At 40.8% G+C, this 16961-nt stretch overlaps 1 protein-coding gene across 4 annotated transcripts in view; it reads left to right on the top strand.

The window, feature by feature from the left end:
- Positions 1 to 1406: 1406 nt before the first annotated feature.
- Positions 1407 to 16961, top strand: part of TANGO2 (transport and golgi organization 2 homolog) — a 70381-nt gene continuing 54826 nt past the window's right edge. Inside the window, exon 1 of one of the 4 annotated variants that reach the window (XM_044989925.1) lies at positions 1407 to 1538. The gene's annotated coding sequence lies outside the window, so the exon portion shown is untranslated. Of the gene's footprint in view, positions 1539 to 1569; positions 1673 to 4442; positions 4544 to 16961 lie in introns of those variants that run through there. The other 3 variants (XM_044989926.1, XM_044989927.1, XM_044989928.1) reach the window with 3 other exon arrangements.

Raw genomic sequence — 16961 nt, 5'->3', positions numbered from 1 at the left:
AACCCACTGGAATGCAATAGATTTTTTCTAAACAATCTTTGGCCTTAATGCTGCACGTTACCGTGTAACTGCTGTCAGGCACTGTGCGCTCTCACCTCTCCTTGACTTCAAAAACTGTACAATTAACTAATCAGCTGCAGAGTCAGGCAGATTGATAGACTTGTGTAACTTGCCTTATGTTAAATTTGGAGAGCTCTGTTTAAACAACATCTTGGAAACTCAAAACTGAAATCTATTTTTCTCTACATTTATGCATGTTGAAGTTTTATTGTGGATATCAGCCTAACGTCCTGGTTTAGATCTAATAGCATGAATAGCTCTTGCTATTTTGGAAGCTCTTTTCCTTTCATAGTGCTTCATATTAAAGAACTGTTTTCATACCTTCTATATACTGGGCTTGATTTATCCTCACGGGATAGGTATTAGCCCTCAGAGAGAGCAGTCAGTGTTTCTACTACTACCTTCTCCTGGAGGCTCTGCCAGAAGGCAGTTTCAATTTACAGCTGAGGTTCCGTTGAAGCCATGCTATTGCCATTATCTGCCCAGAAAAGCAGGCAGAACCTAAGTGTTTAAGATCTTGTTTGAAAGCCCCGCATAGTAAATTCCTTGAGTCACTATTTCAGTTTGGGCAGGTGAACGGCTGAGTTGACCCCATCCTTGTTTAAACCTGCAGTTCTAGGTAGAATCATGAAGGGATTATCAGTTCTGGCCATGCTGTGTTTGACCAAGTAACTGAGGACAAAACCCCCTCTTTATTTCCCCATTCTGGGATAAAGCGGGGTCCTGGCCAGCACCCAGCTCAGAGCTCCTCAAATGTGGCTGGGGGATGCAAGGAGCCTTTCTGACAAGTGAGACTAGCTGGACCACAGCCACCCTGGCCACATGCCACTGAGGGGCGTGTGGCAGGGGTGTAGAGCCCTGAAGGGCCATATCTGCATGCTGAGGTGGCACAGAAGGGGTGTCATGCAGTGGACAATCAGGCCTGGAGGGCTTCACACCTGAACAAACTTCCCCGCAGTCAAAGTTAGTCAGCACAGAGAGGTGTGTGAGGTGACTGCCAGCGGCCATGCTCCATCTGCCTGTGCTTTGCAACCCCCACCCTCCCAAACCAGAGGGCACCCGACCAGGGCCGTGGGGCTAGGGGCCACCACCCCCAGGTAACCCCGGTCCTGGGTCCATCACCAAGGCCCACAAGGGCGGGAACTGCTACGGGGGGAGAGCCGTGGGCGGAGGAGCTGAGGTAAGCGGAGCGGAGATTCCTGCGGGGAGGAGAGCGCACAGAACGGAATAGCCGCACTAGGTGCAGGAAGGGGCAGATTGAAGAGAAGAGCCGAGATTTGGAACGCCGCAGCAGCCCTACTTCAGCGACACGAGAGCGAGCCAATGAGAGGTCGGGAGAAAAGAGCCTTACGCTCCAATAGTGTACGAAGAAGGAGGGGCCTATGAAGCCAATGGGTGTGGCTGTTGTTACGGTGTCGCCTTTTCCCGGAAGCGTGTAACAGCGCGAGGAAGCGCCGCCGTTTCGCTCTGGGTGCTGGGTGAGTGTGAGACTGTCAGCGTCTCGCTGCTCTATCGGGCTGTGAGACTAGAAGGGCCCTTAAAACTCGGCGTCCGGGCAGCCTGTAGAGTCAGAGTTGAGGGGTAGGAGCCTGGGTCCCGTCCGCAGCGCCCGGTAGGCGAGGTCCCCAGTCACCGCAGCTTCACCCATGGGAGGGGTCCCTGGTGGTCTCCCACGAGGGTTTCGGGCTCAGGGAGGCCCTGGGTGACGTCCTGCCACTAAGACACTGATCCTCAAACTTTTGTACTGGTGACCCCTTTCACACAGCAAGCCTCTGAGTGTGACACCCCCCCCCCGTATAAATTAAAAACACTTTTAAAATATATGTTTAATACCGTTATAAATGCTGGATGCAAAGCGGGGTTTGGGGTGTAGGCTGACAGCTTGTGACCTCCCCACATAATAACCTTGTGACTTCCTGAGAGGTCCTGACCCCCAGTTTGAGAACCCCTGCAATAAGGGAGGATGGTCTTGTGGTTAAGGTCTTGGCTGATCTGGATTCATTCCTGGCTCTACCACTGTTTTCCTGTGGGGCCTTGGGCAGGTCACTTAAACTGCCCCATGCCTCAGTTCCCGGCCCATAAATGGGGCTGAGATCCTTTTCCTACTTCACAAGGGTGTTGAGGATGCAGATTGGCAACATTCATGGTTTATCACAAGTCTTGTTCTGTGGCTCATAAAGCTCCAGCTACTGGAGTCAGATGGTCACCTGAGGATTTTTGCTTTGGAAAAACAAATCATTTAAGGAAGCTTGTGGTTGCAGAGAAGTCTGAACTCTAATGAACTTTGATGACTCAAACACCAGAAGGCAAATAAAAAGGACCCCAAATTATTTTTTTTAAATCTCCTATTTTAACTAGTCTGACTTTTTTGGTCTTGACTCATGATTTTTGAATGCTTAGGGTTGACAGTACTAAGATTTATTGAATTAACAATAAGTAATGACACTTATACTCTGTTGGCATATACAGTAACTCCTCATTTAACATTGTAGTTATGTTCCTGAAAAAATGTACTTTAAGCTAACGATGTTAAGTGAATCCAATTTCCCCATAAGAATTTAATGCAAATAGTGGGGGTTAGGTTCCAGGGGAAAAAAATGCACCAGACAAAAGACATTATATACATATACAGTATAAGTTTTTTAAATAATTTTAAACAATTTAATGCTGTATTCACCAATGATGATTGTGAAGCTTGGTTGAGGCCGGGGTATAGAGGACTTGCCCCTTTCCTCCCGCCTGGCGCTCCTGCCGGGGAGCGGGGTCAGGGGCTTGCCTGTCTGGAATGCTGGCCAGGTGGAGTAGGGTAAGCCCCCACCCCTGCTCCCTGGCTGGAACACTGGGCAGAGTGGGGCAAGCCAAACAACCTTATAATGGAACATTGCACAACTTTTAAATGAGTATGTTCTCTAATAGATCAGCAACCTAATAACGAAACAATGTTAACGGGGACAACTTTAAGTGAGGAGTTACTGTAATTATCTAGTTAGATGGTGTTTGGTGTTTGAGTACAATCCTAGCTGGTATTGGTCTGAGATTGTGTCTTTTATTTTCTCTTTGTGCCATGGAGTTCTGGGATGTTTATTTTTCAAGCAAGTTGACTTGTATCACAGTGTGTCACTTTAATGCCATGTCATGACCCTTATATTGTGATTTAGTGACATTGACAGTTTCACACTGGGTAAAGTAGTTGACAGCAAATAGTTAATGTTCAGGAGGCTTTACAGAAAGAAACACTTCCCTCCCTCCAGAATAGCAATCAGTGTTGAATAGTCATTTTAGTTTCCCCCACCCACAGTTATTGGAATCTTTGTAAGTACCACTATTTATTGGTTGACTGTATTATTTGGTCAACACTTCTATAGGCATTGATGTTGTTTTGACAGACCATTCTATGGTTTAGAGTGAATGACAATACAATAATACCTGAGGGAATGATGGTATAATAATGTTCTGAGACATAATTATTTGCCAAGTGGTTCATTGTCCATTGATGAATCATGTTGTTTACCTTTAGTAACATTTTAAACTACTTAACAGGCATCAACATTACTTCAGTGCGGATCCACCAATATCTTTTAGCTTATTAGCTTGCATAAGTATAGTTCTGAAGTGACCCATGAGCCTCATCAGTCAATAACATTTTGGATCAAATTATTACCTCAGTTCAGCAAAAGGATCCAATCATGCAGAGTCCAATTAAAATCAATTTTGTAACAGTAACCTCTGATTATTATAGATGAAAGAATAAGGGATAAATATTTTCTTTTCAGTTTTTGATGCCCTTGAAAGCGCTTCTCATAGTAAGTTTCTACTTTGGTGCATGCCCTTTCTCAGGCACTCAAGAGGGATGTCTGTCGGTAAGAGCAGCAGCATAGCCAAAACTGAAACTAATAGGCATATTGTGCACAGAGAATCAGAATGGTGGTTCTGAGCATGTTTGGCATTGTTGTTGAGATGGCATGTACAAATGATGCTACTAAATGCCAACAGGGAGCAGAAAAACATTAATTCCAAATGTGCATAAGTAGTCAACAAATACTAATAAAATGTTCACATGTGTAAGCACACAGTGAAAGTAGTAATGGATATAACAGCAAGCTTCCAAGTAAATCTGGCTGTGTAGTTGTATAGAAGTTAACAAGAGTAACTATGGAAATGGAGTAGCAATATTATCACTCCTGCTGGGAAAACTAGCATATTTATAAGATTTGTTTGCTACACAAGTAATCAGAAAAGAAAACTGTTGTCTTTGCATGAATTGTATTAGTTTATAGTTTTGATGATGACCTGTTTTGATTGAATTGGACTCCTGAAAATCGATAAGATAGTATTTTCAAAATATTCAGGTTAAAAGGAAAATCTGGAGGAGAAAATGATTACAGTACACTAACTGATGAGCTTCGAGAGGGGGAGGGGAGAGAGCCTGCCATAACTAGAGCACTGCTTTTTTGAGACACAACCTTTCATCGGCATCACAACTGTATGTAAAAACTAGTATTTCGGGGGTGGGAGGCGAATCTTAAAATTAACTAAAGGTGAGCTGCAGGCATATTACACATTATTTTGAATAGCCACTTCCAAGTTTATCTGACATTGCCAGTTCCAAGGATTCAAAAATCATGAGTCAGGCCCCAAAAAATCACCATGAGGTTTTTTTAAACTTGTGGTTTTTAAGTCAGTAATAATGTTTGGGCGCTTTAATTTACCTTTTGATTTTTGAGCCAGTTGTGTACAGTTAGATTACATTTCCAAACTCTTCTCTGACTGCAACTTGAGGGCTAGAATTTGTTTTTCTAAATTGAAAACTGCATTTCTGCCCTGATTATCTGAATCCAGGATCTGGGGCTTTAAGAAACAACAAATATTGGAGACATGATAAAGTCATGAGTTGGCAACATATTGGTCATCTCCTATCTTTAGAACAAACGGCAAAAATATATTAAAGCCAGCCACTATTCTGGCAGTATACATAGAGATAATAAGTGGAAAGACATTTGGGCTCTCACTGAAGAAGACACAGTGAGTGTGAAAGTCAATCTATTGGAGTGCTTATTAGAATCTGTAATCTTGCCCTATTAGTGGTAGGTAGGCAGAGGTTTGAGTTCCAGCCAAGGGCAGATTTCATGCTGTTGCTTCGTTATGCTGAGTTAAAACTAACTGAACACCTACTTTTGTAAAAGCAACAGTTGATTATTTTTAAGTAATTTTTATTATCAGTGAATTAATACAATAAAACAGGATATTAATTTATTCTGTTTACTTTTTTATTTTAAAGAACAATCTTCTAAGATGTTAGCAAACTCAGCAATGTTGGCAACATAAATAAATACAGGTTCATGGTGGGGGGTCAAAGTCTTGCCAATTGACCCTTCCACCATTGACTGACACAAAACAAACGTGGCCAAATTGCTGTATCAGAAAGCTGATAATTTTTATAGCAGCTGTGATATAAAAGTTAAACAACTATTTCTGGACCTCTGCATTTCTATAGTAATGAAACTGTAAGTTACTTTTAGTTGTATTAGTGGATTTTAGAAAACTTACAGTGGCAAAACCCCAGTCTTCCTATGAATACTATGTGCCTGAGTCTACTAGTAAAACAATTAATGAGTGACGATCTTAGTCACTGTCCTGAAGTAGCATGAAAGCATTTTCTAATACTTTTATTAGGCTTTCATAGACTATAAATGCTACTGTTATGGGTCTGCTGAGAGTTATGTTGGAGCATGTGGTATGAGGCACAAAGGCAAATTGTCCCATTTGTATTGTCTGAAATACTACATACTTACAGTTTCTGCCATCAAATACTGCATTGTAATTTACTTAAGCCAGATAACATCTCATTATACTCCATATTTTGGATATATGTGCTCTGTTCTGGTGTATGGCTCCTAAGAAAAAACGTGTGTGCGCACACAAGATTCCAAGGTTTTATCTTGTTAGCAGGACCGGCGCGTCCATTAGGCGACCCTAGGTGGTTGCCTAGGGCGCCAGGATTCAGGGGGCAGCATTTTGTGCGCTCTCCACAAAATGCCACCCCCCCCCCCATTATGCCTAGGGCGCCAGAAACCCTGGTGCCGCTCCTGCTTGTTAGCATTAAACTCAACACATTTACTAATATAGAAAGTAGGTTGCTGAACTGCTTAAGGGGCATCTCCAGGTTAAAGGATTTTATTTGGCCAGTTCCTAGTCTATGGATGTGCTATTGCATGCTCTGCTCATGGAGTACAAGAAGGCTACTGATTCTGAGGGGTTGGGGAGCATACCCTTGACACTATCTGTGGAATACACCTCATCTGAGAATCTTGTGGTGTTTTACAAAGATTGGATATGTATTAGAAGTCATATCCAGTTTACAGAGAAAGAAACTGATACACAGAGCAGTTAAAATATGTCTAATTAACCTAATTTGGAAATATAATCTAGGCCTCTGCTCTAATCACTGAATAAATGGCCTCAGTAAGCATCATGCAGCCCCCTATGATCATTCCCTTCCCTTTGCTAGATTAATTTTACTGGCAGTCAGGATTATGGATTTAAGGTTGACTGGGATGTGTTAGTGAATTTACTAAGTATTTAGTGATCTATTTCTTTTTTTAATCCCAAAGCTGTACTATGGGGCAGTTTCTCTTTTGTCTGATATGTAACTGGAGGGAGAAATTTTTAAGGATCCATCTTCCAAAACAAGCACCTTCTGTTCTTCAAGGAGGAAGAAAACAAAGGAGTGGGATGAACTGAAAATTAAACAATCAGTCCTGCCAAAAGGAGGGGCAAAAAATCTGGTGAAGGGAGATTGCAGCTCTCTGGAAACACAAGGTTGATCAGTGGAGGAGGATTGGCAGCATTCCTGAGAAATGGGAGCAAGAGAGCTTCCCCCATCTTTGGCTGCCAGTTTTTAAATGCTTTATGCCTACAGGTCAGGTTTGTTGCGCTTTGCCTTCTTGGAGTCGGGGAGAGGCAGTATGCTGTGGATTTACCCTGTAGGATAGGTAGTCCCAGAGGGATCAATTGATAGGCTGAAGATGGAAAGTATTAATGTTTTCATCTTGTAAAGGAGCGCTATACACATCTTACGTACCACAGTCCTGTCAGTGGCAGTCTTTTGCTTTGTGCAGCTAATTTGATCTTCAGTGGAGGGCTGACTTTTTCCCCTGTTTTGATAAAATTGTGAATGGGCCAACCACTGTATTTTTCCAACTCTTGAGCAATCAGGAAGCCTGCTGATGTGGTCTCTGTTCTTGTATTTTTTTGTTTTTTTTCCACTTTATGGCTGACTTGTGCAAGCAGGGAACTTGCAAAATAAAAACCAGTGGTCAACAACACATTCTCTCATGGAATAGACATTCTGTTTCCTTGGTAACAAGGCATCCAATAACTAAGCCCACTATTGGAAAACATAATCCCAACTATACATATAAAATGATGGGGTCTAAATTAGCTGTTACCACTCAAAGAGATCTTAGAGTCATTGTGGATAGTTCTCTGAAAACATCCACTCACTGTGCAGTGGCAGTCAAAAAAAGCAAACAGAATGTTGCGAATCATTAAGGGATATATAATAAGATAGAAAATATCATATTGCCTCTATATGAATCCATGGTACACCCACATCTTGAATACTGTGTTCAGATGTGGTCGCCCCATCTCAAAAAAAGATATATTGGAAAAGGTTCAGAAAAGGACAACAAAAATTAGGGGTATGGAATGGCTTGGATATGAGGAGAGAATAATAAGACTGGGACTTTTCAGCTTGGAGAAGAGAGAACTAAAGAGGAAGATACGACAGAGGTCTATAAAATCATGATTGGTGTGGAGAAAGTAAATAAGGAAGTATTGTTATTTACTCCTCATAACACAAGAACTGCGGGGGGGGTCACCAAATGAAATTAATAGGCAGCAGGTTTAAAACAAACAAAAGGAGGTATTTTTTCATACAACGCACAGCCAGTCTGTGGAACTCCTTGCCAGGGAATATTGTGAAGGCCAAGACTATAACAGGGTTCAAAAAAGAACTAGATAAGTTCCTGGAGGATAGGTCCATCAATGGCTATTAGCTGGCATGGGCAGGAATGGTGTCCCTCGCCTCTGTTTGCCAGAAGCTGGGAATGGATGATGGGATGGATCACTTGATGATTAGCTGTTCTGTTCCTTCCCTCTGGGACACCTGTCATTGGCCACTGTCGGAAGACAGGATACTGGGTTAGATGAACCTTTGGTCTGACCCAGTATGGCTGTTCTTATAGTTGCTCTTTATGAAATATCTTCAGTTACTTAAACAAATTGAGAAATTATATTTAGTTTAACAATTTGAGATGTACCTAAATAAGACACCTGCTGAGATCTGAACACTACAAACTTGGGGGAATTTAGGCCTTATCCACGGAAATCTGTACAATAAACTGGATTGTTTCCGGTATTCTCTCCATCATGTAAATCAAGATGTTGAGATGGTCAAAGGCTCTGTGATAAAATGAGGTTGAGAGGCCTAATGCAGGTTGCTTCAATTGAAGACAAGCTGAGGGAGGCTAGGCTACTGTGCTATGAGCATATCCAGTAGAGATCTGAAAGCTATATCTGTAGGATGGCTCTTGAAATGATCATGGATGAAAGGAGACCAGAGACTCAGTATGTGGACTGGACATCAGCTGACCTCAGAGAGCTCAATCTACATGACAATCTGGCATATGATCCTGTGTTTTAGAAGAAGGCTATAAAAGTTGCTGACTCAGAATAGGAAAGTGACAAGAAAGAAGAAGAAACTGGATTGTTTCCCATGATCCTAATTCAGTGGCTTTCCAGCTTTCATTTTTCAGACCACTTTTTAGATGTCCATTTAGGGAACCACCTCTATTCACACCAAACCCAAATCCCGCACTGCTTGGTTTCACAAACAGTTTAATTCTTGTGGACTGCTGTGTAGTTCTCCATAAATTACAGTTGATCATTGACAACCACTTCTCTTACTGTTTGGAGTATTTCTGGACAGAATGGTATTTTGTAATGGAATAATTTCTTCCAAAATACTGGACTGGAACACCTTGCTTTCCCTTATCTGTTACAAACAAACTTTGTTTCTTTGAAAACCTGACTATTCTAAATGGGAAGCCTCATTCTATTCCTAGTTAGATTCAGTGCTTTTTGCATATTGCATTTGCCAAGTAATTGGTCTCTAAGTTTTTTTGACACATTACCTAAAAAATACCTAGATGGATGTCACATTTTTCAGAGTTTAGAATAGAGGAATAAGATCAACTCTCGGATACCTACTTATCGACGTTAGAGTTCTCACTGTTGCTATCACCAGTGTAGTTGCACTGGTGGGAAGTATAATGAAAAAAACAATATAGACCCATACATCCTTCATTTAGTCTCACTCCTACTCCCTCAAGGCATGTAATTTGATCTGAGCATCCTTTATTCCAGCTGGAAATTAGGGTGAAAAGCAGGAACTTCAGGGAAATCTGGGTTGTGACTATGAACTGAGCTTTTCTTGGTAAATACCTAAAATATCAAATGTGACCGTCTTATCTTGCTTTGTCTTTTATACATAGCATAAAAATATTTTCATTGTTACCCTTATATAAAATAACCAATGTTGTGGTTTAATTTGAAAACAATATTTATGGAAAGAGTTGCTTTTTACCTGCATAATGCTAGGTGTTAAAATCAATGTGTATTGTTTAAATTAGTTTAATTTACTATTATCAGTGATTTAAAATGTTCTACCTCACAATAGGCTATCCTTTTCCTTTAACTCTTGACTTAAAGAGGAATTTGGGTGGATTTTTTTTATCAATATTTCTAGGCAAATAATTGACACATGCCAGAAAAGGTAGTACAAGCAAATTGGTCTGTGTGCCCCAGTTTGTAAGTCTTAGATGGCTGAACTTTTCTTATTGGGAAAAGATTGCTTTAAAAAACACACCCCCAAGTGGTGTATAGAATATGGATGAAAAATGAGACTATTGTCAAAGTAGGTCAGAGAGCTCACCTGCCAAGGTTGACAGTTTTTCTTTATATTTCCACTGTTTTTAAAAAAGTTACTGAAGACAGTAGGATTACTGAGGGGCAGTAAAGTCGAAGATCCTGTAAACACTTGAAAAATGATCTGCGTTTGAAAATGGTGCTCAAATGTGTTTGTTTTCTATACTGAATTTGAACATGTTAAGATAGTCTGCATAGACCCCAGCACATTCTGTTCAATAAACTGCCTCTTGAGATGGGAGAAATCTTTTCAAACGCACATCTTATTTACTTTACCATGGTGCCATCCTATTTCTGTGGCTTAAAGCATAGTTTTTTGGTGGTGGTGGTTTTTATAAATACAGCTCAGATCTATCTTGTCCAGTTTGTCTCTGTACAAACCACTGGGCTCTAGCCAAATGCAATTGAAACTGCTGTCGGATAGCTGCACAAAAGGAATACATGCTACATGAGAAGAATGCAAAGGGGAATTATTGAAATGGCTCAAACATAAGGCAGCTGTGAGAAGGGCTTCCTTGGTTGAAAGTGAATAAATGTTTTTGAATCTTTGACTTGTCAAATAGAACATACTTTCATAGTGTCTGAATTACATTTCAATGTGCATTCTCACGCCACTAAGAATGGCACTGAAAGAAAATGGAGACAAATAGATTCTTCCTTGGGCTAGTGATATAGTGGTCAGTTGAGGCAAATTCAAAAGAGTTAGTAAAATAGATTATGTATTGTTTGGCACATAAAACTATCAGAATCTAGTGACTAATGAGTTTTAGCTGTGCATTAGTTTGTAGCGTAAAGAACAGTTTCAGATCAGTTGTTTAGTGGTTGACATTGCAGTGGTAACTGACAGATGTTATTTATGATGGTTTATTTACAAAAACAAAATGCATAACAAATGGCTTCATATTTCAGACATTTCTGTTGACAGTTCTTCAGAGCAAGATGGGTATACATCAAGTTTGTGAGCTAATTGTTCCTAATCAGCCAAATGGTGCTCAGCCAAATGGTACTAAACCAAATGAAAAGAGAATACATATTTTGTGCATTTACCTTTTAAGTGCGCCCCTCCTCCCGTGCACACACCCTGTCTTTGCAGAAACCAGATCATGCATTTTAACAGACCCCTTAAACAATAGAACAGCACGCTATGCTGTCAGACTGTCATCAGTCATCATCACAGAGTAATGATTAGTATAAGAATGCCAGTTACCTGCATTGTCACTCTAGTGTCACTTTCAGAATCAGCAGTGCATTTTGAAGCAGAATACTTAATTGCAGAATATTTGCAACTCTTGTTTGACTATCTGTTTTTGTCTGTTAGTAATAACCGAGTTCAGTGGTAGAAGAAAATTCCATTGTAGCAGTAGAAGGCTTTTGCTATCACTCCGACCTTGGTATCTTTCCTTTTGCTCATTAAAGATAGTGAGATTAGAGCCAAATAAATTCATTCACTCTTTATTTACGCTGAAGACCTTGAAGAGCCATCTTCAACTTTTTAATATTCATTCATTCTCTAGCAATAATGGGCCTATCGAACAGCGCAGATACTCTAGGATTTTTGTTAGAAGAGAATACGTTAGCCTCATCTTTGTATCTTTATTTTGGTTAACCTTTTCCCATTAAGTTCTCCCCATAAACTGGAGAATGATTTTGTGCTGCACAGTGAGGCATCAGTTTCATGTTTTCCTTTATTTTTGAGTGAAACTGGGAAATATGCTTCTGGGTGGCCTTACAATTTGTAATGCTTGCTATGGGATCTGGTTGCAAGTATCTTCCTGTTCTGGTCCCACTGCTGGAGGGAAAAGATTGGGCCAGTCTATAGAAGATAATGTGGTAGCACACCGGGCAGGGAGCTGAGAACCCCCAAGTTCTAATGCCAGCTCCATCAGACTTGTGACCAGGCACAGACAGTTTTTCATATGTCTGCTGACTTTTGGGTAGCCACCTTGAGACACTGTGGGCTATTTAACTTCTCAATGGAATCTTACTCAGCATTTCCGCTCCCTGCATATATGTAGTCTCATCTGCTGTACTTAGTGAAAAAAGTAAGTGTTCCCCCCCCACTGTCTTAAATTACAAACTAGCTTCCAGTCAAGGTAGCAGGTCTGTGATGGGATAACTAGTGGAATGGTGATACCACAAGAGACTAAATACTAAGAAATTGAGATAAGAAGCAGCAGTCGTGTGGTTTAAAACCTTTTGTTTAACTTCAGTGACCAATATGTTGGCAAAATAAAAAAGCAGATGGCTATTGGTGAAGTTACAGAAATATACAGCAGTGAAAGGTACTAAACACTAACCCAGTCAGATAGTACAAAATCTTTGTTACACAGAATTAAGCCTAGGATCTATTTTTAAGAGATCATCAGTTCCCATATGGCAGAATGAAAGTTTGCTTTCCTGATCTAAAAAGTGGCTGCTATAACTTAGACAAGCCCCTCCTCACTTACAGGGAACAGTTTTCATATAACATCCAGAATTTACTAGTAGCTATAAAAATATAGACCAGAACTCAGCCCTAAAATGTTTACAGGTGAAGAGGCCCAACATGTGTTGTCTGCTGAAACCAGTTTTATCATCTGTGCCTCATCCCCACTCCAAACAGGTATAGGCAATCTCCTGTCTTAGTACACACTTCCAGTATCTATTGTACATCACTGTAAAATCTTCCAATAAACATGATTAAAGTATATGTGGGACAGGTGCCTGGTCAATCTGAGTTGGAAGGTTGCAGAGCAGTGATATATCAAGATCCTTCATATTACCTCTTAATTGATGCATCTTGATATAGCTGTGTGTCAGACTGGAATTCATTGCTTGCCAAAACTGTTGTTATTCATCCTGAAAGCAATACCTCAACTTCTGTCTTTCCTACTATTTAGAACTCCCTCCTCTTACACCATTTGCCTGATGAAAGTCACATTCCTTAACGGAGTTGCTTTTTCAAGGCTCTCAGCCACACATCTCAGCTCTGTAGTTCTGTATTGAAACTTGAGTATTGATTCCTTATTTTCATAACCTATGTTTCCATAATTGTCTTGTAACTTTAGTTCAAAGCCCTTAAACTTTTATTGATAAGAAGCTTGTGGTCTGGATTGTGTTGAATTGATATCTGAAATTATTTTGAGCAAATGAAATAAACCTATACATCTATTCCCTCTCCCCCCGCCCCCCAGGCGCTCTAGGTGTGCCTACACAGAAAAGAAAAACTCACAGTTAGCCCATGCCAGTCGACTCAGGTTCGTGGGGCTCGGGCTGCGGGGTTGTTTCACTGCTGTGTAGACTTCCGAGCTCAGGCTGGAGCCCAAGCCCATTTCTTCACTGTATAGACATACCCTTTGTGCCTGAAGAAGTAATTTAGAGAGCTAAAAACACTTTGTAGGCTAGATCTCTTGATTTGGCCTCTTAAATGGATCCCAGAGGAACATAAAAAGCCCATCCAAATTTGTAAAAATAAATGCAAGTAATATAAGTACTAAACTAATGGCTCACACCAATTCTGTACATCCAAGATCTGGAGAAAACAGTGACTATTTCTGTTTCATTGCCCTGCTTGCAAGAACAGAACAAGTATGACACGAAAGCTTATGCCCAAATAAATGTGTTAATCTCTAAGGTGCCACAAGTACTTCTCGTTCTTTTTGCTGATTCAGACTAACACGGCTACCACTCTGAAACCAGCTAGGGCAGTAACTGATCTATAGTGGTACTTCAGGATATGCATAGTGCAAGATGTACAATAAGCCAGCTGCATTGAAGACCATCGCAAGATAGAATGTTATGTAGAAAAGTTCATTTTTTTCATGTAACTTAAATTATATTTATATATTTTTTTAAAAAGCACTTCCAAAAAAGTGTGTAAATTCGTGTGTTTTGGTAAATTTGATATTTTAGGCATGTAAGTAGTCCTATTGATGTCATAGTTAGTGTTCACAGGGTTGTCCCTATTAATCTTAAAAACATTTGTAGAAAGCTGTAACTGTCACACATTTAGATGAGATCCCACTGTATTTATTTAAATGTACAAATTTGGATAATTAGATTCCCCCCCTATTTTGTTTACAATATCAGACCAACTATGTAAATATCTAGCTTTTTTTAAATTCTGCTTAGACCTTTTGCCCACATCCTCTTTTGTTCCCCAGTAAACAACGAGACTTTCACTTTCTTCAGCCAATAAAATATTTGATTCTTAGACACAAGACACCCAGTTCCTCTGTGCCGTAGCCTGACTGTCTGTGCTAGTTGCAACTTCCACTCTGCTTGGAGTCAAGCAGGTCAGTTCTTGTCCAGAGCTAATGACCTGAATCTGAATTGTGACCTGAGTCACAAGTTGGTAAGTAAGGCACCATTAGGCTTGGACGATATTATATTTTGATAGCTTCTGTTTGTGAATTTTTCCCTCATGAACTAGGTTAATCTTGAGTCAGTCAGCTGCCTTATCCACTAACTGCCCCTCCCCCAACTATTTGTTCAGAAAAAGCTGTATGTTGTAATGTCTTGTGTCATAACAGTATGTGTATTAACTGCTATTAAAGAGCAGTAAAAATGCTTTACAAACTAAACTGATAACTATACAACTGATACCATTTGCATCAGAGTTCAAACGTCCCCTATTAAGCCTGTTCAGTCTAGTTCCTGTATGTATGAAAAGATTTCCAAATACCTTCAGCATTGCCTCTCTACTTCAGAATCTGATCTCCCTGAACTATTATGTCCATTTCAGTTACTTTAAAGTCACTTCTGATCAGAGTGGGTGGCCTGGATTAGTGGTGTCTCTGGAATAGAGGTGGCATCACTGCAGTAGAAGGGTCCATCATGAGTTCCTACCCTTCTCTAGATTGTGTTACTGTAAAAAGTAAGGAGGTTGGTATTATAACATCTATATTAGCTTTCTTCAACATCATTTTTTGTAGTTTAATGCCATCAGCCATAATGGTTGCTATATTATGGAGGGAGGTCACTCTCTCCCGAATCAAGGATTGACATGAGACTGACCAGAAGGATAGGTGCAGGAAGAGGACCTGAAGTACTTGCAAACTTGACAGGGTCTTCCTATGGAAGATGGCTGGGTGACACCTGGAAAGTTAGTCGCATGCAAGCTAGACTTGCATATTGTTCTTAACGTACGTTTCCTCTAGTGCTTTTGTTAATAAATAATACTTTACGAATGCTGGCTGGTCACTGGTTAACCCTCTCATTGCCCCTAACAGAACAGGTGCTGAACTAAAGTCAGAGTATCTATTGGGTTATCCGGGAGAGGGGGCGGGCGGAAGCCCGCCCCATGCTAACAGATCCCCCTCCTCCAGCCTAAGGGGAGGATCCACAGGGCCACGGAAACCCACTAAGTGCGGGGGACAACTAATAAAAGAACAGGGACAGGAGTGAGGTCAAAGGGTCATAAGGAGGGAGCCTAATGGGGACACCGAGCAGAGAACCCCGGACAGCGCCCACTGCTCCTCGAAGGCGTCAAGGGAGCCAGCGGACGCCGCCCAGAGGAACTCCACCCGGAGACGTGAGCGGACGAGGGACCGGAAACAAGCCCCACAGTCGCAGGAGTCTCCGTCGGCCAACCTCCTCTCCCTGGTCGCGTGGATGGCCTTTTTAGCCAGGGCGAGGAGGAGGTTGACCAGGAGGTCCCGCGACTTTGTGGGGCCACGGATAGGGAGTGCATGGATAAGGAGGTGAGGGGAAAAGTGCTAAGGTGATCACAGTGAATTGCAGGAGGAATTGCAGCTAAATCCTTTGTTTTGGGTGGGAGAGTCACAGGGCTGCTAGAAGCCTGTGATTTAAATGGGGTGCCCTCCAGGAAGCCACAAAGAGGTTAAAGTTGTAGTTTTCTTGGGCACTGCAAGAATGAGTAACTTTTACTTTCTAAAGTCATTACTTTTATTCTAGTTGTTTTTCTGCGGCATGCTACTACAGTGTTGAACTTCATCTTAATCCAGCAGTCCTTTGCTTAAATTTTTAAAATAACATTTATACGAATAATTTTTTTAACCCACTCGTTCTACTTAAATTTTGGGTCTAAATTGTCCAGCACGATGTGTAGCAAGTGTATTATGATTTCTGACCAAAGAAAATACTAACATTTTTCAGTTGCATTTTGCACTGAATTTATTTTTTAAAGGAATAAGTCTCCTCACTGCACTGAGGAGGAACTGGACTTAAATTGTTGTGGTTTCAAAAGTGTTCTTGATTCTAAAACTTTATTTTTACATCCATAGCTGTTTAAATAATGAAAGACAAATAACTATGTAGGACCTACAGAGTTTATGCTGCTCTGTTTCAGAGCCAGCAAGACATAGCCCAGGTTAACAGACTTTCTGTTTTAGGAGCTTGGTATCAATTGTTCACAAAAGCATCAAGTAAAAGTCCTGTTAACTTCAAACTCCATTAGAAACAGGGGTGGGGTGAGTGAGAGACTTCTGTCAAATGAGCAAAGTTAATATGGAAAACTGTTCATATCTTCTAGAAAGGTATTTAAGTGAAGAGTTGAAAAATCATGTCCCTTTAAATAACTATAAAATGCATTACAAAACTACAAGGAGAAAAAACCTACTCTCTCGCTGCTATTTAAAGATCAAGATTTGTTTCATGCCATTCATTTTTATTTGAGTCTTATGTTGGCCAGTGGCTTGGTACGAACAGCTAAATGTTCTTGTATTGTAACAGAATTTACTGTTTTATTGATCAAAATCAACTCTGCAAATCAGCTAATGGAGAGACTGAAGCCTCTTTATAAAATAAAGAGGCGTTATGAACAATCAACTGTCAAAAAGCTGGCAGGACACCGAATGAAAACTGTGACAATTATTGCTCTTGCTGCTGATGGAAATCTGACAGATGTCTGTTTTAAGTATTTTATACCCCTTGCCTTCCCTCAGTGGGCTTCCCCATTCTTCCAAAACAAGTCC

This window comes from Mauremys mutica, chromosome 16 (assembly GCF_020497125.1).
Source record: "Mauremys mutica isolate MM-2020 ecotype Southern chromosome 16, ASM2049712v1, whole genome shotgun sequence".
NCBI lineage: Eukaryota > Metazoa > Chordata > Testudines > Geoemydidae > Mauremys > Mauremys mutica.
The sequence above is the reverse complement of the archived record's forward strand: the minus strand, read 5'-3'. Positions and strand labels throughout refer to the sequence as shown.